This window comes from Eriocheir sinensis, chromosome 45, assembly GCF_024679095.1.
Source record: "Eriocheir sinensis breed Jianghai 21 chromosome 45, ASM2467909v1, whole genome shotgun sequence".
Taxonomy (NCBI): Eukaryota; Metazoa; Arthropoda; class Malacostraca; order Decapoda; family Varunidae; genus Eriocheir; species Eriocheir sinensis.
Genome location: NC_066553.1, coordinates 13241679 through 13266489, shown reverse-complemented (window position 1 = coordinate 13266489; position 24811 = coordinate 13241679). Strand labels below are relative to the sequence as shown.

General features: G+C 41.4%; 1 long non-coding RNA gene and 1 pseudogene across 1 annotated transcript; one reads left to right on the top strand and one right to left on the bottom strand.

The window, feature by feature from the left end:
- Nucleotides 1-24811, top strand: part of LOC126980768 (dipeptidase 1-like) — a 176453-nt pseudogene that overhangs the window by 44345 nt on the left and 107297 nt on the right.
- LOC126980769 (uncharacterized) lies at nucleotides 7093-7462 on the bottom strand. The gene is made up of 3 exons (XR_007733592.1): nucleotides 7343-7462; nucleotides 7189-7240; nucleotides 7093-7138 (listed from the first exon to the last, which is right to left on the bottom strand). It is a non-coding gene; the product is annotated as an uncharacterized LOC126980769 (long non-coding RNA).

Genomic DNA, 24811 nt, shown 5'->3' with positions numbered 1-24811 from the left:
AGGAAGGAAGAAAGGAAAAGGATGGAAAAAGGAAGATAATGTAGGAAGGTAGCCAGGGTAGGTAAGTAGGGATAAAGGAAGGAAGGAAGAATGGGAGGAGAAATAAAATGAATGAAGGAAGGAAGGAAGGATGGAGGCAAGGAGGGAAAGCTTGGAGAAAGGAAGGAAGGATGAAAGAAAGAAAGAGAAGTAGAAAATGTGGCGGAAGGAAGGAAGGAAGGAATGAAGGATGAAAGAAAGAAAGAGAAGTAGAAAAATGTGGCGGAAGGAAGGAAGGAAGGAAGGAAGGAGCTTAGGTAAGGAAGGAAGAAAAAACGAACATGGAAAAAGGAAGGAAAGAAAGAAGAGAGGATGATAAAAATAAAGGAAGAAGAAAAGAGTGGATTGTGACACCTGATCAGAATATTACAGTGATTCTTAGTCATTTAATTTCCCTCCAAAATAATCCCACTTTTTAGTATCCGAAACTATAATAACAACGATGATAACAAAAAGAATAGCAAATATAACAACAACAACAACAACAACAACAACAACAACAACAATTACAAGAAGAGCAGGAACAGGAGGAAGAAGAAGAAACAAAGAAGAAAAGAAGAAGAACAAGAACTAGGGGGAACAAGGAGAAGAAAAACAAGAACAACAGCAACAACAGCAACAACAACAACAACAACAACAACAATTACAAGAAGAGCAGGAAGAGGAGGAAGAAGAAGAAACAAAGAAGAAAAGAAGAAGAACAAGAACTAGGGGAACAAGAAGGAGAAGAAAAACAAGAACAACAGCAACAACAACAACAACAACAACAACAACAACAACAACAACAACAACAACAACAACAACAACAATTACAAGAAGAACGGGTAGAGGAGGAAGAAGAAACAAAGAAGAAAAGAAGAAGAACAAGAACTAGGGGAACAAGAAGGAGAAGAAAAACAAGAACAACAGCAACAACAACAAAAAACTTCGGAAACAAAATAAAATAAAGATTGAGAAAGAATTAGAAGAATAGAGGAGATAAAAAAGGAGGAGGGTATCAGGACACCTCTCCTCCCGAAATTGACCTCTCTTTTTGGACACTCCTTTGACCTCTGTTCGGGAGCAGTGAGTAGCGGGCTTTTTATTGTTTTTTTTATTTCATTTTTCTTTACGCCCTTGAACCGTCTCCTTAGTTGTAAAAAAAAAAAAGAACTTTCTCCGAAGATTAATTAATGTACAGCTTCGTTTTTTGTTGTTACTTTTTCTTGGCACGTTTGAGAATAAAATGGACCCCCCCACACACACACACATATCACCCCCCCCCACCCCCACCCTGCCTACACCCATCACCAAAACTCCCCACCCCACCCCGCAACCCCCACTCCCCCACCCCCCACCGCCACGCACTGAATTTCCCTCGGGGGGGGCGGACCGCACACTCTCTAGGAATCAGGATTTAGTCTCTAGGGTTAAGAATCTCTCTCTCTCTCTCTCTCTCTCTCTCTCTCTCTCTCTCTCTCTCTCTCTCTCTCATCATCGTTGTCAATTTCTTTCATCCTTTTTGCCGCGATATCGTTTAAAAATGTGTGTGTGTGTGTGTGTGTGTGTGTGTGTGTGTGTGTGTGTGTGTGGAACATATACAAGTGGTGCTCGGTAACGAAAAAACATCAGTAATTTGTCTTTTCCTTCCATAAATCTTTCACTCGACAGCCATTTATTAGTTGTTTCTTTTTCTCTCTCTGTATTCTTTCCATTAGATATTTATTTATTGGATGTACGTGTATGTATTTTCTTCGAGCTATATATTTCCCTATAACTGCGTAACCTGTGGGCGTATACTGTGTTCTGGGCGTATCGTGTTTTGTGAATTGCGTTTTGGGGACGTCAGTCCTCTATTAATTTTTTTGTGATGGCCAGTGTAGAAAATATTAATCGTGTGACCCTTTGTATTCTGTTTGTCTGTTGCTGTTGCTGTTGTAGAGATGGTAGTTATTTTATTTGTAGTTGTAGTAGCGATAGTAATAGTAGCAACGTAGTAGTAGTAGTAGTAGAAGTAGTAGTAGTAGTAGTAGAAGTAGTAGTAGTAGTAGCGTTTTTTTACATTTTTACAATAAAGGAAGCAGCTGAAGGGCAACAAAAAGAATGTGTTGAAAAAAAGCTCGCTAATGGCTTCTCCTATAAAAGAGAAAAGTAAAGAATGGCCAAGAGAGGTCAATATCGGGTGGAGAGGAGACCAGCACCAGCAGCAGCACCAGCAGTAGTAGTAGTGTTAATATGAACAAGAATAACAGCACTACCATGAAGAATAACAAAATGAATAACAATAATAAAGCCAATAATTAACAAGAGGGAAAAAATGTGTGATAAGTATACGTCCGTCTTGATAGGGCACTTTAAAATTTTCCAATATATAGTCATGTTTTTTTTTCTTCACTCATTTATATTTCGCGATTATCCTCTCTCTCTCTCTCTCTCTCTCTCTCTCTCTCTCTCTCTCTCTCTCTCTCTCTCTCTCTCTCTCTCTCTCTCTCTCTCTCTCTCTCTCTCTCTCTCTCTCTCTCTCTCTCTCTCTCTCTCTCTCTCTCTCTCTCTCTCTCTCTCTCTCTCTCTCTCTCTCTCTCTCTCTCTCTCTCTCTCTCTCTCTCTCTCTCTCTCTCTCTCTTATTTGCATCTTTATCGCCGTGGGAAAGAGGTTAAGAAGAACATGTGGTAGAGCAAGTAAGTTCCCGATAAAAGAAAAAAGAAAACGGCGAAATAATAAGAATAAATGAGAAAGCACAAGAGAGAGAGAGAGAGAGAGAGAGAGAGAGAGAGAGAGAGAGAGAGAGAGAGAGAGAGAGAGAATGACGGAAGAGGAAGAAAGAAATAAGACGATGATGGTGCGGGGGTGGGATCGGGCGAGGGAGGAATGGGAGGGGATACTAAAACGCTTTACTATATAGCTAAAGAACGGTCTGCCAAGCCTCGCCTCTTTCATTACAGTTATTTATTACCGTCCATAGTGTTTCCTTTCTAACGATTTTTCTCCTTTTTTTTCTTGATTAGTTGACGCGGTGCCAAGAACAGTCAGTCATACCCTTTGACACTGTTACAATGAGAACGAGCAGACGGAGACGGAACTCCATGATAGTGTTGTTATCATCACCATCATCATTACAACACAGGGTAATAGGTACGGTCGAATAATTACAAACGCTATAGGTTATAAAGTCTTGGGAGATTACTGACATCGCCGTCGTCTATATACTCCGCCGCCAGTGACAACAACGGCGTAGTGGGAAGCGTATCACACGTATCTATTAAAAAATAAACCCTTGACAAATCTAACCAAACTCAAGCTAACCAAGTAACATAACCATAAATTCAATAATTATTATTTTTTTTTTTTACGTTGTTGCCTATTGCGCCGGTAGGCATCTTCCCGGTGGGGCCTGATGGTCGGCCCAGCCCGTTCTGGCGCAGGCGAGTGTTTATAGTGGCGCCATCTTGCATTGGCTTATGCTGCCCCCCGGAACTCGTTCTTGATTCGCTTGGACGGCTTCCTCTAGAGTCCGGGTTGATGGGTGGTCTTCAGGACAGCATGTGGGTAGTTTTAAGCCGCTCGGCGGTGACTGAAAAATCCGAGTGGTAGCGTGAGGATTCGAACCCGCGTCGTCCATCACGCGGCGAATGTGGGTCCACTACGCTATCACTTCGGCCACCGCCTACCCAATATCTCAAGTCTCTAGCCCCGACACACGCAAGACAGATAATTCATGACAAAAGAACAGAATGAGATATGTTAAGAATGTCATGAAATATACCGAAATTGACCTCTCTTTCGGCCACCTCTTTTGATTCTTTTTTAGGAGCAGCGAGTAGCGGGCTTTTTTTTTTTATTATTATTGTTTCCTTTTTTTGTGCCCTTGAGCTGCCTCCTTTGTTGTAAAAAAAAAAAAAATACGGCAACCCTTGTTCTTGATACCCAACGCAGCGATCACTCTCGTATATTTTTGGAACACCTTTAGGGGATAAAGAAACGCCTGCCCTTCATCACTGGCATCAACACGCCTCCCACGCTTAGGGGTATTCTGGAACTACCTCTATATTGTTGTGTCCTCTGCTTTCTGTGTTGTTGTGGCTCCTCAGTTTTTCTCTCGTTTTTGTGTCCAGTTTTTCTCCTATCCTCATTTTTTTGTGGGTCCAGTTTTTTTCTTTTTTTTTTGCAAGTCCAAAGTATTTTTCCTGTTCCCTTTTTTGTGGGTCCAGTTTTTTTCTTTTTTTTTTTGCAAGTCCAAAATATTTTTCCTGTTCTCTTTTTTGTGGGTTCAGTCTTTCGCTATTCTCTTTATTCTGGCCCCAGTGTACTACTAATTTTCCTCTTGCGAGTCCAGCATTTTGTGGACGTTTCTACCCGCTTTGTCGTGTTCCCCCTTGTCGCCCTTGCAAAGGAGGATGGCGCCACTATAAACACTTGCCTGCGCCATGACGGGCTGGGGCCGACTACCATCCAGGCCCCTCAAGAAAGCCTACTGGCGCTGTTGGCGTAGACGTAAAAAAAAAAAAAAAAGGAGTAAATGGTAAAGGTGGGTGCATTCCATATAGCTGCGCGTGGTTGCGGTGCTCATCTCCGAACAGTTGGCCCTTTGAGCTTGTGGTAGGTATGAACCCATTACCCCGGGGCACTGGCCTGTGTCAGATCCGGGATAGCCAGTTTACCTTCCCCAGGTTTCCCCAGGCACCCACTTATCGACCAGCCCGAAAGACTAACACGCTCAGAAAGAATTATAATGATATCAACACACTCTCTCTCTCTCTCTCTCTCTCTCTCTCTCTCTCTCTCTGCCCGATACTAACCAAACACAATCTTGGTACGAATAAAATGAGAGAAACTAATTTTGTGAAAGCATTAACGCCCGTCTGTTTATCTTCGCCCCCTTCTCCTCCTCCTCCTCCTCCTCTTCAGTAGCAGCAAGACATGAGGGTACCCACTATGCATTTTAAGCTCACCTCCTCTTCGTTACCTTCACCGCTCCATTATCAAAACACGCTAATTTCTGGCCCCCTCCTCCACCCCTTTGTTCTCCCTCTCCCTACTTCTTTATTCTCCTCGCCTCACTCCTCTATTCCTGCCCTTCTTCGTTTTCTTCCTTCTTCTTCTTCTCCTTCTTGTTCTTCGTGTTCGTGTTCGTCTTCTTCTTCTTGTTCTCTAATACCTGCCCACTTCCTCCATTCCAAAAGACTCCATATTTCTGAGTTTGTTTTTCTTTCCCCCTCTTCTATTTCCAGTCTTTCCTTTCTCTTTCTGTACCTCTTCCCTTCTTTCTTCATCTCTGTTTTTCCTCTACTCCCATATATCCTTTCTATCCCTACTCTCCTTCATCTCCTATGCCTATCCTCATCCTTCTTTTTTTCCCTATCTTTCTCTTCCTTTCTCTACCTACCCCTTCTTCTCATTCCTCTATATCCTTTCCTCATTTCCTAACTCTCTTCCTCCTTCCTTCCACTTCCATTTTAACCTTCCCTCTTCTTTTCCTTCTCTGCCCTCCGCTCGCTTTTACTAAACTACCCGATGAGAGAGAGAGAGAGAGAGAGAGAGAGAGAGAGAGAGAGAGAGAGAGAGAGAGAGAGAGAGAGAGAGAGAGAGAGAGAGAGAGAGAGAGAGAGAGAGAGAGAGAGAGTTTATGTAAAATTGGAGTGGTTTTCCCTTTTATGTCGGAGTTTGTGGGCGTGGCACGTGGGGAGAATTGTAAAACGTGTGGAAACTAGGAAAAGTGTATTTAGGCGAGTATAGCTCCCCCCTCCCCTCCCTCTCTCTCCACCTCTATCCCTCCATCCCTCTATCTATCTATCAATCTATATCTATCTACCCATCTTTTTTTTATTTTTTTATTTCTTCCATCTTTTTCTTTCCTTCCTTCCTTCTTTCTTTCTTCTCTTTCTCTCTCTCTCTCTCTCTCTCTCTCTCTCTCTCTCTCTCTCACACTCACACACACAAACACACACACACACACACACACACACACACACACACACACACACACACACACACACACACACACACACACACACACACACACTCACCACCACCACCACCCACACACACACACACACACACACACACACACACACACACACACACACACACACACACACACACACACATAATTTCCCGGCTTTGCTCTTGCTTATTCGTATGCAGGCGAAACATTTCTTGAGGGAAGATCATTAATGAAAGCAAACTAATTAATTAAGGGAGAGGGGATTCGAACTGGCCTTTGACTGAACTGAGGAACGGCAAAGGGAATTGAGAGGGGAGGGAAAGGGTGGTCAAAGATAGGGGAAGGTAAATATTGGTTAAGTTAAAGAAAGAAAGAAAGGAGAGGTAAGATAAAACGGTAAGAGAGAAAAAAAAAAGAGTATTTGGAGGAGAGAAATAAAAGGAAAGGAGAAAGTAAAGGGAAGGGAAAGGGGCAGAAATTGGATAAAGGTAAATTCTGCTGGAGTGGGAAAAAATTTAGACCGTGATATGGAAAGGTAAATTGTGGTTAGGTACAAAAAGAAAGAGCATTTGCAGTAGGGAAAGAAAGGGAAAAGGGGGAAAGAAAGGGAGGGGAAAAGGGCAGAAATAGGATACAGGTAAATTCTGTTGAGGTGCCAGCTACTCAGGGTACACGAGGTCCTGGGTATAAAATATTGATGTGAAAGGGTTGCACGTGGGCGAAAAGAGGTCTAGAAACGATCGCCTTATGCTGAGTAGGCACAGTTTGAAAGGGAGGTTAAGGAAATGTGGGTTAAATATATGAATATAAGAAAAACTCGATTCATGGATAGACAGATAGATAGATACAGAGAGACACAGACAAGACATCACCTCCATAATGACCAACAGAAAGAGACAGAGAGAGAGACAGACACGACACCACCTCCATAATGACCAACAGATAGAGACAGAGAGAGACAGACACGACACCACCTCCATAATGACCAACAGAAAGAGACAGAGAGAGACAGACACGACACCACCTCCATAATGACCAACAGATAGAGACAGAGAGAGACAGACACGACACCACCTCCATAATGACCAACAGAAAGAGACAGAGAGAGAGACAGACACGACACCACCTCCATAATGACCAACAGATAGAGACAGAGAGAGAGACAGACACGACACCACCTCCATAATGACCAACAGAAAGAGACAGAGAGAGACAGACACGACATCACCTCCATAATGACCAACAGATAGAGACAGAGAGAGAGACAGACACGACACCACCTCCATAATGACCAACAGATAGAGACAGAGAGAGACAGACACGACACCACCTCCATAATGACCAACAGAAAGAGACAGAGAGAGAGACAGACACGACATCACCTCCATAATGACCAACAGATAGAGACAGAGAGAGAGACAGACACGACACCACCTCCATAATGACCAACAGATAGAGACAGAGAGAGAGACAGACACGACACCACCTCCATAATGACCAACAGATAGAGACAGAGAGAGACACACACGACACCACCTCCATAATGACCAACAGAAAGAGACAGAGAGAGACAGACACGACACCACCTCCATAATGACCAACAGAAAGAGACAGAGAGAGACAGACACGACACCACCTCCATAATGACCAACAGAAAGAGACAGAGAGAGAGACAGACACGACACCACCTCCATAATGACCAACAGAAAGAGACAGAGAGAGAGACAGACACGGCACCACCTCCATAATGACCAACACATAACTCAACTCAGAAGGAAGAAAACCAAACCTCACCCAACCCTTAAGGAGCACAAATAACTAGCATCTTGAAGGGGTGTGAGAGAGTAAGGCGCCGGCGCTCGTGGCTCTAATGGTGATGATGATGGGCGTGATGGCGGTGATGGGGCGTAAGGTGGCGATAATGGCGTCTCAGAGTATCATTACCCTGGTGTCGTAACCCTTGCCATGCACCGGGGGAAGGCTGGGGGGGGAAGGGGAGGCGTAATTAGGAAGAGGTGAGAGTTGGAGGAGGAGAAAGATGAGAGGAGGAGGAAGAGGAAGAAGAGAAGGGGAAGAGAGGAAGAGGAAGAAGAGGAAGAGGGAAAGAGGAATACATAGGAATACATAGGAAGAACAGACACCAGAAGACCTGTCGGGCTATGGCGAGGGTGTCTGTTTACTACCTCTACTACTAGTAATATACGTGTGGTGAGACAGGATAGAATAGATGAATAGATGAGGAAGAGGGAAAGAGAGGAAGAGAGGAAGAGGGGAAGAGAGGAGGCATAATTAGGAGGAGGAGAAGGAAGAGAGAAGGATTAGAGGAGGAGGAGACGGATTAAAAAAAAACATAGAATGGAAAAAGCTGAAGAAAGAAAAGGGGTTGAAAAAGGGAGAAGAATAGAAGAAAGAAAAGGAAGAGGAAGAGGAGGAGGTGGAGGAGGAAGGCGTAAAGATGGCAAGCAGGGAATAAGGAAGGAGAACGAGGAGACGAGAAAGCTAAACGAGGATGTAAAGGAGGTGAGCGAAGGAGAGGAAGAGGAGAAAGATAGAATAAGAAAAAGAATGGAAGAAACTCAAGAATGGGAGAAGAAAAGGAGAAGGGAAGACGTTCGCAGTTGAAGAAGGGAGGAAGTAGAGAAAGAGAGGAAGGGAGGAAGAAACAGGAGTAAAAGAGAAAATGGCGCCACTGTAAACACTTGCCTGCCCCAATACGGGCTGGGGCCGACTAATATCCAGGCCCCTCAAGCAAGCCTACCGGCGCTATAGGCGTAGACGTAAAAAAAAAAAGAAAAAAAAAAAGAGGAAGGAACAAGGAGGAATGAAGGAAAAGGAAAATATAGAAGGAAAACGTTGAAAATGTAAGAAAAGGTGAGAAAAAAGAAAAGAAGGAAAAGAGTTAATTAATCAAAGAAAAAGTGAAAGAAAGCAGAGCATAGCGAAGGAAAATATAGAAGGAAAACGTTGAAAATGTAAGAAAAGGTGAGAAAATACAAGAAAAGAAGAAAAAGATGTAATTAATCAAAGAAAAAGTGAAAGAAAGCAGAACATAGCGAAGGAAAAGGAAAATATAGAAGGAAAACGTTGAAAATGTAAGAAAAGGTGAGAAAATAAAAGAAAAGAAGAAAAAGAGTTAATTAATCAGAGAAAAAGTGAAAGAACGCAGAACATAGCGAAGGAAAAAAAGGACAAAAAAAAAGGAATGAACTGAAATGTATGAAAATGGAAATTACTAAGCTAAAGAAATACAGGAGACAAAAAAAAAGGGGAGATGGAAGAAAATAAAAACTGAAAGAAAGGAAAAAAAGTATAGGATCGAACAAAGAAACAAATAGGAGACGGGGAAGAAGGAAAGGAGGAGAAGGAGGAAAGAGAGGAGAATAGAGGAGATAGGACTGGAAGAAAATAGGAAGAAATATGGAAGGAAAAAAGGAAAAGAGAAAAATTAGAAGCTAGAAAAATATAGGGAAGGAAAAATGTTAAATGCAGAATGGAGAAAGATAAAAGATGAAATGGATGACGTAGAGAAAATGAAAGGGAAGAAAAAAATTAGGAAAGCAGGAAGAAAAAGTGAGTCAGAAAGGAAAAGAAAAAAAATATTGGAGGGAAAATACAGCACATACATCAAGACGAAAGGAAAGTGTGTGTGTGTTAGTGTACGTGTGTGTGTCTGTGTGTGAGCTTGGAAAGAATAATAATGCTTGGTGCTGATCAAGAGCGCGAGGTACACAAAATGAATTAAAGGCTGTGTTCGCCGCCACCACGAGAGGAGTGCAGGAATTTAAAGAAACACACGCGCGTGCAGCAGGAAGATTAGATATGGAAAAAAAAGTGACGTGCTCTCGGGAATATTCTGCAATTTGAACCCGTAAATGAGAGAAATGAGAGGTACACAAAATGAATTAAAGGCTGTGTTCTCCGCCACCACGAGAGGAGTGCAGGAATTTAAAGGAACACACGCGCTTGCAGCAGGAAGATTAGATATGGAAAAAAAAAGTTACGTGCTCTCGGGAATATTCTGCAATTTGAACCCGTAGATGAGAGAAACGAAGAAAAGATAGACAAAGAGGTCGACAGAGAAAGGCAACGCAGATGATAAGCAAAATGACATTAAGAGAAATAAAATTGAGGGATTAAACAAATGAAACGAGTGTAGGAATTTAATGGAACACACGCGCGAGCAGCAGGAAGATTAGATATGGAAAAAAAAAGTGACGTGCTCTCGGGAATATTCTGCAATTTGAACCCGTAAATGAGAGAAACGAAGGAAAGATAGACAAAGAGGAGGACAGAGAAAGACAACGCAGATGATAAGCAAAAATGGCATTAAGAGAGATAAAAAAGAGGCAGTAGAAATGATCACACAAAAGGACAACAACAACATAATAAATAAACATCAATAAATAAATAAATAAATAAAATAAACATCAATACGAAAGCAAAGAAGGTTATATAAGGAAAAAGAGAATACAGGAGACGAAAATAACAACAGAAAATAATAATAATAAGAAAAATCAATGACCACAGAGAAGACAGAAGTAGCAAGAAGGAAAAAAAAGAAAGTAAAAACAGAAAATAAAACACGGGCAGAAAAATACGAGTAAAAACAAAACAAAAACAGGAACATAAATAAAAAACAATATAAGATACGGGAAAGAAAAAAAGAAGGAACGTAAAAATTGAACGAAAGCAAGAAAGAAAATATAAAAAAAACGACGGAGAAGATAAAATCGAAAAGGGGAGATAAGGAATAAAGCAAAATAGAAACACACAGAGAGAGAGAGAGAGAGAGAGAGAGAGAGAGAGAGAGAGAGAGAGAGAGAGAGAGAGAGAGAGAGAGAGAGAGAGAGAGAGAGAGAGAGAGAGTCGGTGATTTATGATGATTAAAGAAAGAGGAAAGGAAAATTAACCATAGGAGGAGGAGGAGGAGGAGGAGGAGGAGGAAGAAAATAAGTTAAAGGAGCAGGAGGAGGAGGAGGAGAGTTAAAAAAGTAATAGTTGTAGTAGTAGTGGTAATAGCGGTAGTAGTAGTAATAGTAGTAGCTTACCAGGCTTCTCAAGAGCTATGGGACGAAAAAAAGTAGTAGCGAAAGAAAGAGGAGGAAAGCAGAGGATGAGTAGATGAAGAAGAAGAAAACTTAAGGAAAAGAAGATGAGGAAAATATACAAAAAAAATGGCAACACAAAAAAAGAGGATAAGGAGGAAAATAAGATAAGGACAAGAACAAGAGTAAAATTATAATGAAAACTATTGAAAAAACAGAAGGAAGAAGATGAAAAAGTAGAGAACGCAACAAACAGAGAAGACAACACACGTCTACACCAGGGATGGGGTATTCGTATTAAGTCGGGGCACTTCTGAATCACAGGTAGCCAGGCGCGGATCCAGGAATAAAGTTACAGGGGGCCCGATGCCACGATATTTGCACAGACACACCTGGCAACACTGCTGTGGCGGGCGGCGGCCAGTGGTAGCGGGGGGTGGTGTTACTTGTTGGAGGGGAGGAGGAGAGGGGAGAGGCTGCAGAGAGGAGGAGGCGAGGGGAGACTGTGAAGGCCTTGGAGTAGTGTGTTGTAAGGTGGATGGATGGATGGAAGGCTGTACAAGGGAATAATTGGAGGGCGTCGCTGCTTCCCTCGTCTGTCTGCGCCCAACGGAGGGAAATCTATTCGTCTTTTTACACAATACAACAGGCCTTGGGTGGTGGTGGTGGTGAAAGGGATGCCCATTAAGGTTTTTTTTTATCTCTCTTCTCTTTTCTTCATTTTCGTTCTTCTTTTCCGTGCTTTCCTTGCTTCATTTTCTCTTTTTTTCCTGCTTCTTTTCTTCACCCTCTTTCTCTTTTCTTTCCTCTCATTCTTTCCTCTTTACTTTCCTTTATTTCCATTTTTCTTTTTCCTTCTCTTCCATTCTTGTTTCATTATCATCCCATTTTTTTTTCCTCCTCTTCCTCCTCCTCTCTTTCCTCTCCTCCTTCTCAATATCTCTCCCTCCTTTTCAATTTTTTCCATCCTCCTCCTCTCTTTCTCCTTCTTTCAGTGACTTCCTCTCCCTCCTTCTCAATATCTCCCTTCTTTTTACTCCTTCAACCACTTCACGCAATCTCCCTCCCACTCCTTGTTATCTCTCCCTCCTCCTCCTCCTCTCCTCTCATTCCCGTATGCTTAAGGCTTCCCTTCCATTTCCCTTTAAACCCTTATCTCATTTTTCTTGTATTACCTTTTAACACACTTAACAGTTAAACAGTTTAACAGTGTACACTTAACCAACGTACACTCCCAATTTAACATTTCGTCCCGTTCCTTCCTTATTTCCCATTCTTCCTTCCAATCTTCACTTTCTGGTTTCATTTTAAGCATAGTACGTAACTTTCTCCATGTACACTCCCCTTCATTCTCCTTACTTTTCTTTACACTCAATCATCGCATACTTCCTCTTTCACATTCCTTCCCTTCCCTTCTACGTTTCAAATTCTCCTTCTTGTCTTCACCTCGTTTCATCCTAAGCACAGTACATAACCTTCACGTACACTCCCCTACACTATTCATTCTCCTTACCTTTCATTACACTCAACCAACGTACACTCCCAATTTCACGTTCCTTCCTAGTTTCCCATTCTTCCTTCCAATCTTCACTTTCTGGTTTCATTTTAAGCATAGTACGTAACTTTCTCCTCGTGCACTCCCCTTCATTCTCCTTCCCTCTCTTTACAGTCTCCCTTTCACTGTTCACCTTCGTTTTCCTATTCACTCCCCATAGTCCTCTCTGTCTTACTCGGCCCGTGCTCTCTCGTCCCTCTACTAACTTCTTTTTCACGCTTTGCTGCCTTCGTTTGGCAGCCTTTCTCTCTTCGCTCCGTCCGTGGACTTCAACATCCTACGCAAACACTCCTTCCCTCTCCCCTCCTCCCCCCCCCCCACACACACTCCTTTTATAACAGTGCCTTTCCCTTGTTCTCTCCTCCCTTTACAAGCTTGTCTATCATACCCTGTTGCCTTCGTGTGTAAGCATTTCTCTGTTTTTTTTTCTCTCTTTTCTCATTAGCCTGTCTCCTATTGTTCCTCTAATTAAACTTCTAAATGCACACACACACACACACACACACACACACACACACACACACACACACACACACACACACACACACACACACACACACACACACACACACACACACACACACACACACACACACACACACACACACACACACACACACACACAAGCTTATTTTTGCTGCCTCTTTGTCTTCAGTTCCAAGTCTTTCCATTTTTTCCACTCTTCATTAGTCTTTCTCCCATTTCTTGTTCCTCAGTGTAACTTTCTCCCTCTTCAAGCTTGTCTTTCTTTCACTGATCTCTTCGTTTTTATGTCTTACACTATTTTTCTCTTTCCTCATTGGCCTTTACTTGTTACTCGAGTATTAATTAAACCTCTAATTCATTATACACTCATACAAACTCTGCATTCGTTTTTCTTTATCTTCTTTCTTCTTTGTTGCCTTCGTTATTTTTAAGCCTTTTTCTTTTTTTTTCTCATTCCTCATTAGCCTTTTCTTGTCCCTCGAGTATTAATTAAACTTCTAATTCATTATACACTCATACAAACTCTGCATTCATTTTTCCCTTTCCTCTTTCTCCTTTGTTACCTTCGTTATTTTTTAAGCCTTTTTTTTTTTTTCTCATTCCTCATTAGCCTTTTCTTGTCCCTGGAATATTAATTAAAGTTCTAATTCATTATACACTCATACACACTCTGCATTCATTTTTCCCTTTCCTCTTTCTCCTTTGTTGCCTTCGTTATTTTTTAATCCTTTTTCATTTTTCTCTTTTCTCATCAACATTTCTCCTTTTTCTTGTTCCTCAGAGTATTCAACATTTAGATCATGCACTCATACTCACTTTCCATCTCTTGTTTTGCTCTTTCTTCCTTTATAAACTCGTCTTCCATTTTTTTTACAACAAAGGAGGCAGCTCAAGGGCACAAAAAAAGGAAACAATAATAAAGAAAGCCCGCTACTCGCTGCTCCTAAAAAAGAATCAAAAGAGGTGGCCGAAAGAGAGGTCAATTTCGGGAGCCTTGTACCCTTCGTTTTCAAGCCTTTCTCCTTTCGTTCTCTTTTCTCAATAGCATTTCTTCCTTTTCTTATTTCTCGGAGTATTAAAAAACCTAAATCACTAAACACACACTCGCTCCTATTCGCTTTTCTTTGCTCTTTCTTCCTCAATAAACTTGTCTTCCATGCCGTGTACCCTTCGTTTTCAAGCCTTTCTCCTTTCGTTCTCTTTTCTCAATAGCATTTCTTCCTTTTCTTATTTCTCGGAGTATTAAAAACCTAAATCACTAAACACACACTCACTCCTATTCGCTTTTCATTGCCCTTTTTCTCTTTACAAAAATTATCTTCCATGCCGTGTACCCTTCGTTTTCAAGCCTTTCTCCTTTCGTTCTCTTTTCTCAATAGCATTTCTTCCTTTTCTTATTTCTCGGAGTATTAAAAACCTAAATCTCTAAACACACACTCGCTCCTATTCGCTTTTCATTGCCCTTTTTCTCTTTACAGTAATAATTATTTTCCATGCCTCGTTGCTTTCGCTGCTAAGCCTCTCTCTCCCGCGTGCTGCTTTGTCTGTTTGTAAGCTCTGGCTCGGAGGAAATGTACTTACTCAGCTGAAACAAATAGGAGGAAAAAAGAAGCGCGGGGAGGAAAGTTGGTGTGAGTAATGCGCCCGCGTGCTGAACCTGCCTAGTTTATTTTCTTTCTTTTTTTTTTTTTTGTCTGAGTCTTTCTTTCGATGATTTTATACACATATTTTTGTACTCGTTGCTTATATTTTATTCCTCTTTTATATTTCGTTGTTTATATTTTTCTTTCCATTATTTTATTACCTTTAATATATTACTTGTTCTTTATATTTTCTTTCTGTGTTGCTTTACTTTTTATATTGATTTTCTTTGTGTGTTCATTCATTCCGTTGGTCATTCATTTGTTTGTTCATTCCTTCATTTTCTTTTCCTTTTTTCCTTCGTTCAAGTCAGCGCTAATCGCTCTAATACGTATACCAATATTACAAATTTATAAGGATACGAATGGGAATACAAAGATGAAAATATTAGCTAGAAGCAAATACGAATACTTCATAAAAGATATCCCCCCAGTGACTGAATACAGGCTGCAATTATCAGTCTGTCATAAACATACTTTTCTGTTTGAAGCTGAGATCACAAACATATGTTCCGAATCCTGGCCCTACGATTCCTTGACTCACACTATTTGTTTATAGTTGACTCAGCGTGACTGCGGTGCAGGCGACGAAACACAGCCGCTCGCTGACTGGTTGCCGACATATCTAATCCGTCCGGACTTGACACCAAAGTCGGAGGGATTCCATATTTAGAAAAGGATTAGCATTAAAATGAAAATACCCTTTAAATCCAAAAACTTGAATTGACGAATTTCTATAAGTTATAAAACTTGAATTAGAATTAGATTAATTTTGTTGCTAAAAGTTTGAATTACAATTATTGTGATTCGATTAATTTTATTTTTCAAGGTATGAATTAGAGTTGCAAATAAATTAACACCAAAATAAAGAATCGAATCCACCATTAATCCATTCAGTGAATTGCTCCGACCCTGCTTCATACCGACTGCCAACGTGTGCTGGACAGGTGAGTGAGCGGCACCGAGTCACTCACGCTCAACGGCCTGATCAACACTAAATCCATAACGCTCACATCACGTTCCGTTTTGCAGCACTGCCGTCACGCCACACTTCATAACATGTTCAACACCTCTCCCTGCATCCAGACTAAAGTTAACAGTTAAATGGTTGGTTATTTTTAATATTGAATTTTTTGATTGCTCGTCAGATTGTTCCACGAGTGTTCGCATACGAATGCTGGGAATACTCTGATGTTTAATAATAATTCTTCGAATACAAATACGAATAAACTTAAATACTGTATTCCACTTAATGCGAATAAGAATATAGAAAACGAACACTCCATTCCGGGTGTATGATATCCCTGTTCACTTTCTATTTGACTCCTTGTTTTCCTTCTCTCTCTCTCTCTCTCTCTCTCTCTCTCTCTCTCTCTCTCTCTCTCTCTCTCTCTCTCTCCCCCCTTTTTTCTCTTCCTGTTTTTTTCTACAAGACCAACAAAAACATTAGCCCACACTCTTTCCCTCTCTCTTCATCTTTTTCTCTCCCTCTCTCAGCCCTTCCCTGCAGACACAAACACACAGCAGTCTTCAAAACATTCACCTCCCTCCTCCTCTCTGTCTCCCCCGCAGCCACAACGACCTCGCCTGGAACGTCCGCAAGTTCCTGCACAACAAGCTCCACTCGTTCAACCTGTCCAGCGACCTGACGAAGCAGAAGCCGTGGAGGGACTCGCCCTTCTCCCACACCGACCTGCCGAGGCTCAGGGCGGGACAGGTGGCCGCTCAGGTATGTAGGTGTGGGTGTGGGCAGGCGGAAAGGACATGTACGTGTGTATGTATGTCGATTCGTTCCTATGGTCGTATCTTTTATATGATAAAGCTCTCCATATCCCTTTTTTAACATTGATTTTTTTTTTTTCGCTCGAGTGATAGCTCCGGTAGGCTATCCTTGGTGGGGCCTGTTGGTCGGCCCCAGTCCGTTAGTGGCGCAGGCAAGTGCATTATAGTGGTGCCATCTTGCTTTGTTCATGCTGTCCCCGGGAACTCATTGTTGATCCTCTTTAGAGAGTTTGTCTAGAGTCCGGGTCTTCAGGACAGTATGTGGGTAGTCTTAGGCCGCTTGGCGATGATGATGAGAATTGCCAGCTTGTAACAGCGGGAGAGACTTGGACCCGGGCACTCCAGGACACGGTGCCCACGCGCTAACCACTCGGCCACAATTTCAAACATCCGGCTTAATTAAACTGGTCAAGCATTCCATCTACAATACATTTTCTTTAGTGTTTCTTGTTTGTGTTCGAGCTTTAGGTTTTTATTCATGCAATAGTTGTTTTGCATTATTTGATTGCGTTCTGTTAGTTTGCATTCTCTCTCTCTCTCTCTCTCTCTCTCTCTCTCTCTCTCTCTCTCTCTCTCTCTCTCTCTCTCTCTCTCTCTCACACACACACACACACAAACACACACACACACACACACACACACACACATTCCCGCTCAACCTTCCTCCTCTTTCCTCTCTTCCTCTTCCTCAATTCCAAGCCCTCGTCCACCCCCGTTTAGCTGAGCAGGTTCCTCATTAAAGATTGAATGGGGGAACTAGAATGTTTTGCCCTCGTCCCTTCTCGCCTATCCGTATGTTCGTGGCACTAAACTTTTGCTCCCTACGCTTCTAACGTTTCTATCCCTGCTGCTCTTAACGTTTTCTTCACTCGCTGCCGTGAACCTTTTCACCTCGCTGCTTTGAAACGTTTCATTCACAGTCTTGGTGAGGCCACATCCACCCAACAGTATTATTTTACCGTTTCTTCTTTTAACTTTCTTCCCATATTTTTGTCCGCATCTTTGTTTCTCGGGTTATTTTATTATAGTGCCAGAGAAAAGGTGTACCATAGAAAGCGTGCCAGAGAAAGGGTGTCAGAGAAAGCGAGCGGTGTTACCTTAAAAGGAAAGAGAAAGGAGAGAACAGCCATGCAAGCAGTTAGACGTGAGTGATTTGCCTCCTGCTGTTGTCCTGTCAAATATTGAATCCTGCGTTGACTGAAGCTTCCCTCACCTTTCTCTCCTCCCTCTCCGATTGTCTGCCTGGTCGTCATGTAGGAAAGTGACCAAGTATGTTTTATTTTTCATTTTATATTGTTTTGAGTATTTGTCAGGGTTATGTTACCTTCTGAATCCTTCCATATTAAGTTTGGAAGATATCTTGTAGGAGCTTTGTTGATATGTATTTTTTTTTAACTTTTTCGTGTTCCTCGTCTTTCTCTCTCTCCCCCTTTCATCTTTTAGCGTCCTCTCTACTTCATTCCCTATTCCTTCTTTTGCTTAACTTTTTTCTTCGTCTTTCTTTTGTCTTCTCTTCCTGCGTCATCATTATCAACATCATTATTTTCCTTTTTTTTCTTATTCTTTTTAGTTTACTTTGTCTTCTTCCTCTTTGCTTCTTCTTCTTCTTCAACATCATCATCACCTGTTTTCTTTCTTCTTCTTCTTCTTCTTCTTCTTCAGCATCATCATCATCTTTTTTCTTTCTTCTTCTTCTTCTTCTTCTTCAGCATCATCATCTTTTTTCTTTCTTCTTCTTCTTCTTCTTCAGCATCATCATCTTTTTTCTTTCTTCTTCTTCTTCTTCTTCAACATCATCATCACCTTTTTTCTTTCTTCTTCTTCTTCTTCTTCTTCTTCTTCATCATCATCTTCTCCGGTTCTTTCTATTCCTCTTCCTCTGTCTCCTCTCTTCACATTACTGGGGAGGCAATTTCCCGTCTTACGTTTTCTTTTCGCCTAATGGAAAATGAAGACAGGGAGGACGAAGCTAATTCAATATTTCTAATTACCACACGTCAACTGCGGTGCGCGTCTAGAAACTCCATATATATGCTCCTTTATTACTTCTTATTTCAACCGTACACCGCTGTCCCATTGTCCTCTCCCTCTTTACCCTCTTCTTTGTTCTTTAGCACGTAGTAAAAATCCAAACTTGTGAATTGCAGATGAGTTTTTTTGTTTGCGTGAATTGGTGTGTTTAATTCATATGCATTTGACAGCTGGGGGAGACGCAAAAGAGGAAGGAAAGGATAAGGAGGAGGAGGAGGAGGAAAGTAGAAATGGAGTAAGAATGTAAGACTAAGAAGAATGAAGAGAACGGAGAAGGACAAAAATGAAGGAAAAAGGAAGGCATGGAGGATGAAAGGAACGGGGAGGGAAGATGAATGGAAAAGGAAGGTTGGAAAAATTAAAAAGAATGGATGACAACGAAGGGAAAAGGAAGGTAGGAAGGATGAAGAGAACGGAGAAGGACAAAAATGAAAGGGAAAGGAAGGTAGGAAGGATGAAGAGAACGGAGAAGGACAAAAATGAAAGGGAAAGGAAGGTAGGAAGGATGAAGAGAACGGAGAAAGACAAGAATGAAAGGGAAAGGAAGGTAGAGAGAATGAAGAGAACGGAGAAAGACAAGAATGAAAGGGAAAGGAAGGTAGGGAGAATGAAGATGAAGGACAAAAATGAAGGAAAAGGAAGGCAGGGAGGATGAAAGGAACAATGAAGAAAGATGAATGCAAGAGAAAATTGGGAAGAGTGAATACAATGGAGAACTAAAGGAATACGAACGTAGAAAAGAGGACAATGAATGGAAAGGAAGTTAGACAGTATGAAGAGAAGTTTGAATAATGGACGAAGGAAGAATGGTGAAAAAAGTGAAGAGTGAATGAATGAATTAGTGAATGAGGAGGGGAAGAGGGAAGCAAAGACAAACGAAAGAGAAGGGTAGAGAAGAGATGAACAACAGGTTAAAGAAAAAGAATGAAGGAATGAGAAAGGAAAGAAAATAAGAAAGGGTGATATGGAGGGTGAGAAATGGAGAAATAATATAAAAGAGAAGAAAGGGAGGAAGGATTAAAGAAAAGGAAAAAGAAAAAGAGACAGTAAGGGCGACAGAAGGACAGCTCCCTTTTTCTTCAGTCATCATCATCATCATTATAATAGTAATAATAATAGTAGAAGTAAGAAAAGGAAATCCAGAGAAGAAAAAAGTTGTTGGGACGTGTGTGTATCGGAGTGTTGTATGGATGAGAGAGAGAGAGAGAGAGAGAGAGAGAGAGAGTAATACACACATAATACGTTTTGGTGTTAAGGAGATGATAGTTAGTGGAAGAGAGGAAAGGGGAGGACAGAGGATGAATTACGTAATATAATAATAATAATAATAATAATAATAATAATAATAATAATAATAATAATAATAATAATAATGAAAATAATGAAAAAACGAAAATCAATACAAAAAAAAAAGATGAAATAAATGGAATGTGTCTTTGCATTCTCTTTCTCCCCCATGTATCAGTATCTCTGTCTATCCGTCTATCTACCCATATTAATCTACCTTTCAAATTCAGTTAACTCCATACCATATCAGCCGTTGATATAATAAACTATCTTTCCATTATAATTCCATGCATATATTTAATGTGTTACGGGAATTGCGTTGACTAACTTTATGAATTTATCCTCGCATGAAAGTTTAATGAGTCCGGGTGCTGCGGGAGTCACTGTGAATGATATGGGAATGCTGCTGGTATGGGAGGGGTCACTTCTTGTTTGTTTGTTTGTTTGTTGTTTGTTAGTTTGTTGTTGTTGTTGTTGTGTTCGGTCTGGTAATGTTCCGGTTAATATGCAAATGGTGGAATAAGGAACAGCAAGAGAAGTAACGTAAACACACACACACACACACACACACACACACACACACACACACACACACACACACACACATACACACATACATATTATCTCTCTCTCTCTCTCTTTTCTTTCCGTAATCTCTCTAAGCTCTCGATAAGTATACTCTCTCTCTCTCTCTCTCTCTCTTCATCTCCTCTCCCGTTCCCTTTGTCCCTTTCCTCCTTCTCTCTCTCGTTCTCTTTCTAGTCTCTTCCATTTCCCAATTCCTTTTCTTTCTTCTCTCCTCTCTCCGTATCTCAACCATCCTCTCGCCCTCCGTCCTTTCCTTTCTCTTCACCCTTTCTTTCCCACTCCCTTCCCTTCACTTATCTTTCCCTTCCTTCCCCCATCGTTCCCTCCCTCGCTGTCAAACTACTCCCCATCCCTTCCCTTTCTCCCTCTCTTCTACACTCCCCACCTTCCCTGCCTCCGCCCCTCTTTCATTCTCCCTTCCTCCTTATCTCTTACCCTCCCCTTCCCGCCTTCCTCTCTTTCCCCCTCCCTTCCTCCCTCCCCCCTCTCTGTCTCAAATGCGCTAGAGAACCATCATAAAAATTCCTAGTAATAATAATAACACCCATCAGCATTTGGCTCTGATGGTCCCCCGAGTCTGTTATGGGCATTCCAGGCGTTTTCCACAGTGCCCGAAGCTGTCTGACGAGGAGGAGGAGGAAAAGTAGGAGAAGGAGGAGGAGGGGAGGAGGAGAGAGAGAGAGAGAGAGAGAGAGAGAGAGAGTGGTTTTAGAGAGAGAGAGAGAGAGAGAGAGAGAGAGAGAGAGAGAGAGAGAGAGAGAGAGAGAGAGAGAGAGAATATGTGAGTGGGTCCACCTGCCTTCTCAGGGAAAGTAATTTAAAATGGAAAGCAAGGAAAGAATGATTACGCGCGAGGAGGGAAGATTATTTTTTACCGAGAGAGAGAGAGAGAGAGAGAGAGAGAGAGAGAGAGAGAGAGAGAGAGAGAGAGAGAGAGAGAGAGAGAGAGAGAGAGAGAGAGAGAGAGATAGAGAGAGAGAGAGAGAGAGAGAGAGAGAGAGAGAGAGAGAGAGAAGAGAAGAGAAGAGAAGAAAAGAGAAGAAAAATAATAACATATTAGTGCCTCGACTAACTCAGGGTGAAAGAATAAAAAGGCGCAAAAGAAAGAAAGAAAACACGAAAGAACGAAAGAAATAAAAAAACCCGAAAAACTCGACGAAAGAATAAACGAGGAAGCAAAAAAACAAACAAAAAAAAACAGAGGAAAACAACACACAAAAAAATAAGAAACAAACAAATAAAGATACAACACAACTCCATTTTAACCCTCATAATCGGTAGTGTTGTGTTGCTGTTTGGATGAAGTCTCGCTCGTCTTGCACAAATCGCCGTTGTTGACTTAGGGCCAGTTCCACAGTCCCCCATGATTGGTTAGTAAGCTCCCAAACCAATACCAGAGCCTTCGAAATTTCCATGTATAGTGTCTGGTGTTTATATTTAAGTTCACAAATCTGACGAAACTATACAGGAAAAGTCTTGTGTATTTAGTGTGGCATCGAAGACCTCACCGTTTTGGATTGTATGGGATTCTGTAGTTTGGTTCGGGCTGTTACGAAGACATATTCTATATTATCCTCTGTTTGACCTCGATGTTGCACCTCTCCACCTATAGAATCCAAACTATAGAATCCCATACAATCCAAAACGGTGAGGTCTTCGATGCCACACTAAATACACAAGACTTTTCCTGTACAGTGTCGCCAAATTTGTGAACTTAAATATAAACACCAGACACTATACAAGGAAATTTAGAAGTTTTTTTTCTTCCTCTTTTTTCTTCTTCTTTTGCTTGTTCTTCCTGTGTTTCTTCTTTTCTTGTTATTGTTTCATTTTGTGTCTTTTCTTTTTTATTCTTTTTCTCTTTTCTTTTTTGTTCTTGTTCTTGTTGTTATTTTCTTGTTCTCGCACTTTTTTTTATTTTCTTCTTATCTACATTACTAAGTCTAATACTATTACTATTACTATTGTTACTTTTTTTATTTATCTATTCTTCTTCTTCTTCTTCTTCTTCTTATTATTATTATTATTATTATTATTATTATTATTATTATTATTATTATTATTATTATTATTATTCTTATTCTTTTTATTATTATTATTACCATTAGTATTATTGTTTTCATTACTCTTATTGCTATTATTATTCACGCCAAAGAGTAGTCGCGGTGTTGACAGCATCACTCCCCGGCCCAACACGGTATTCCGCCCCGAACATTGTGGCCGAGGCATTATTCAGGTCAGCGCGCTCGCCACTGTTCGCTGCCGCTCCATTCTTCATGACAGGGTTTGGTGCGGCGTTACTACTCGGGGCGGCGTGGAGGGGACCATGGGCGAGTGTTCCGCTGTGCCGCGCGTGCTGGCCGGGGTCGGTGTCTCGCTGATATGTTATGCCGAGGGAAATGTTGTTGAAAGTGCGGCAGAAAAGGCTCAGTGGCTCACTCCCGTATTCATGATAAAAACCTGGGGAAGGTAAACTGTGGTAACCCGGATGTCACACTGGCCGGGGTAATGGGCTCCCTCCCACCACAGGCTCAAGGGCCAATGTCACAGAGATGAGCACTGAGGCCATGCGCAGTTATAGCGTATGCCCCCAACTTTACCTTTACCGTACTCTCCACATCACGTTGCATTTCACCCTGTTCACCCTACACGCCATAGTTCACAGTTCATCGGTCGTGCTCTTCAACCAATTGCTTCCTCAACGAACCAATTTTCCGGTTCGTTTATCCCAATTTTGATTAAGATGTGGAATGTACTTCCATATGACGTTGTTTCTCTTGTTGACATAGCAAGGAGCAGCGAGTAGCGGGCTTTTTTTATTGTTTCCTTTTTTTGTGTGCCCTTGAGCTGCCTCCTTTGTTGTTAAAAAAAAAAAAAGTCAACACCCGCCTTTCCCCTTATTTGGCAATGTTTTCGCCGCCCCTTTTTTTTATTGTTTTCATTACTTTATTGCTCCTTAACTGTCACTGTCTTACTTCTCGTATCCATGTCTGCGCATCGAGGGGCTCTGTCTGGGTCTACTATCGCAGTTTTTTAATAGTAGCGATAATAGCGCTGTTATAGTAGCGATACTAATGCTTAAACGTTTTTACTTTTTACTCTAACAATCATGTTTTTTTGTTTGTTTTCCTGTGTGCAAAACTTTGTCAGTTCGTGATGTCAACTTTCCCTTACAACGAAAAAACTGGGAACGGGTTTGTCCGGGAAAATTTTGGGGGTTTTCGCATTGTTTTTTCCTCTTCCTCTCGTGCTCGGCGGAATAATGGTTTTCACAGTTTTGTTTCCCTTCCTGTTACTTCGTGCGCGAAATAATAATCATGTAATGTAAAGGTCAGGCGGCAAGTGTTATGAATGTTAAAAGGTTTTGCATACCAGGGGTTCAGATGGCGTGCGGGTGATCCTGTTTTACACATTCGGATATGAACTCTAGTTTTCCGTTAATACTTGAGCACAATAATATATATAATCTCTCAGTCGCCGTTGTTCGGTGTGGTGTTGCAGGCCAGGTGTCGAGGCAGAGGACACACTATTGGTGATGTCCACGATTTTGTTGTGCGAGGAAAAGTGTGAACAGTCTTTCCTTTTTTTTTTTTGTGGCGTTTTTTGCAAATCTTAATTCAATTTTTTCTGTCTTTATTTTTTGTTAGCTTATTTGCATATATGTTTTTAAAAAAAGTTGTATGTATTTTAGTCTGCTTGTGCGTGTGGATATGTATGTGTGTCCTGCCGACATTCATTTAAAGAGGAGGTTGATCAGCCGTCCAGTGCAGCGACAACCACCTGAAAGCTATTTGATTATTCATCAGTGTTTTATAAGGTAGACTTCCTGATGAGGGGAATGATGAAATGTTAATGAAGGGCCGCGCCGGGTGGAGCAGGGTTAAGGAGTTGATGAGGGTGGCAGCGGCAGGGAGCGGCTCGGAACGAAGGTCAGGCCAGCGCGTGGCCGCCGAATTGGTGCGGTTTGGCTCCGTGAGCTGATTACTTTGATGTTTTAAGAAGGTTTAGCAGCTTCATCATGTAGGTGTGAAATGACCTGACCTGCAAATCACTGAATCTCAGATTGGAGACACCTTTCAAAGAAAGGAGCTCCAAGCTGTGTTAGTACCACTTATAATGGGCGAAGGTGGTCGCAAGCTGTGTTACCGTGATTTACAGTTAATGGTTGATACGGAACCATGATAGACTACATTTCCCTACTGTCAAAGCAATCTGTGTGACCCATTATGGATTCAGGTATATTGTTAGACACGGAAAGGACACACGCGTGGACGGCAGAGCAAGAAAAAATGAGTAAAAGCAACCAGACTCATAATAAGTTAGTTTTTCTCCGTGGACTGAAGGGAAGTTACGTGATTGAATATTTAATACCATTTGCTTCATCCAACTTTAGTTTGTTGAAGAAATTACCTTATATTTACTTGGAACGAAAAGTTG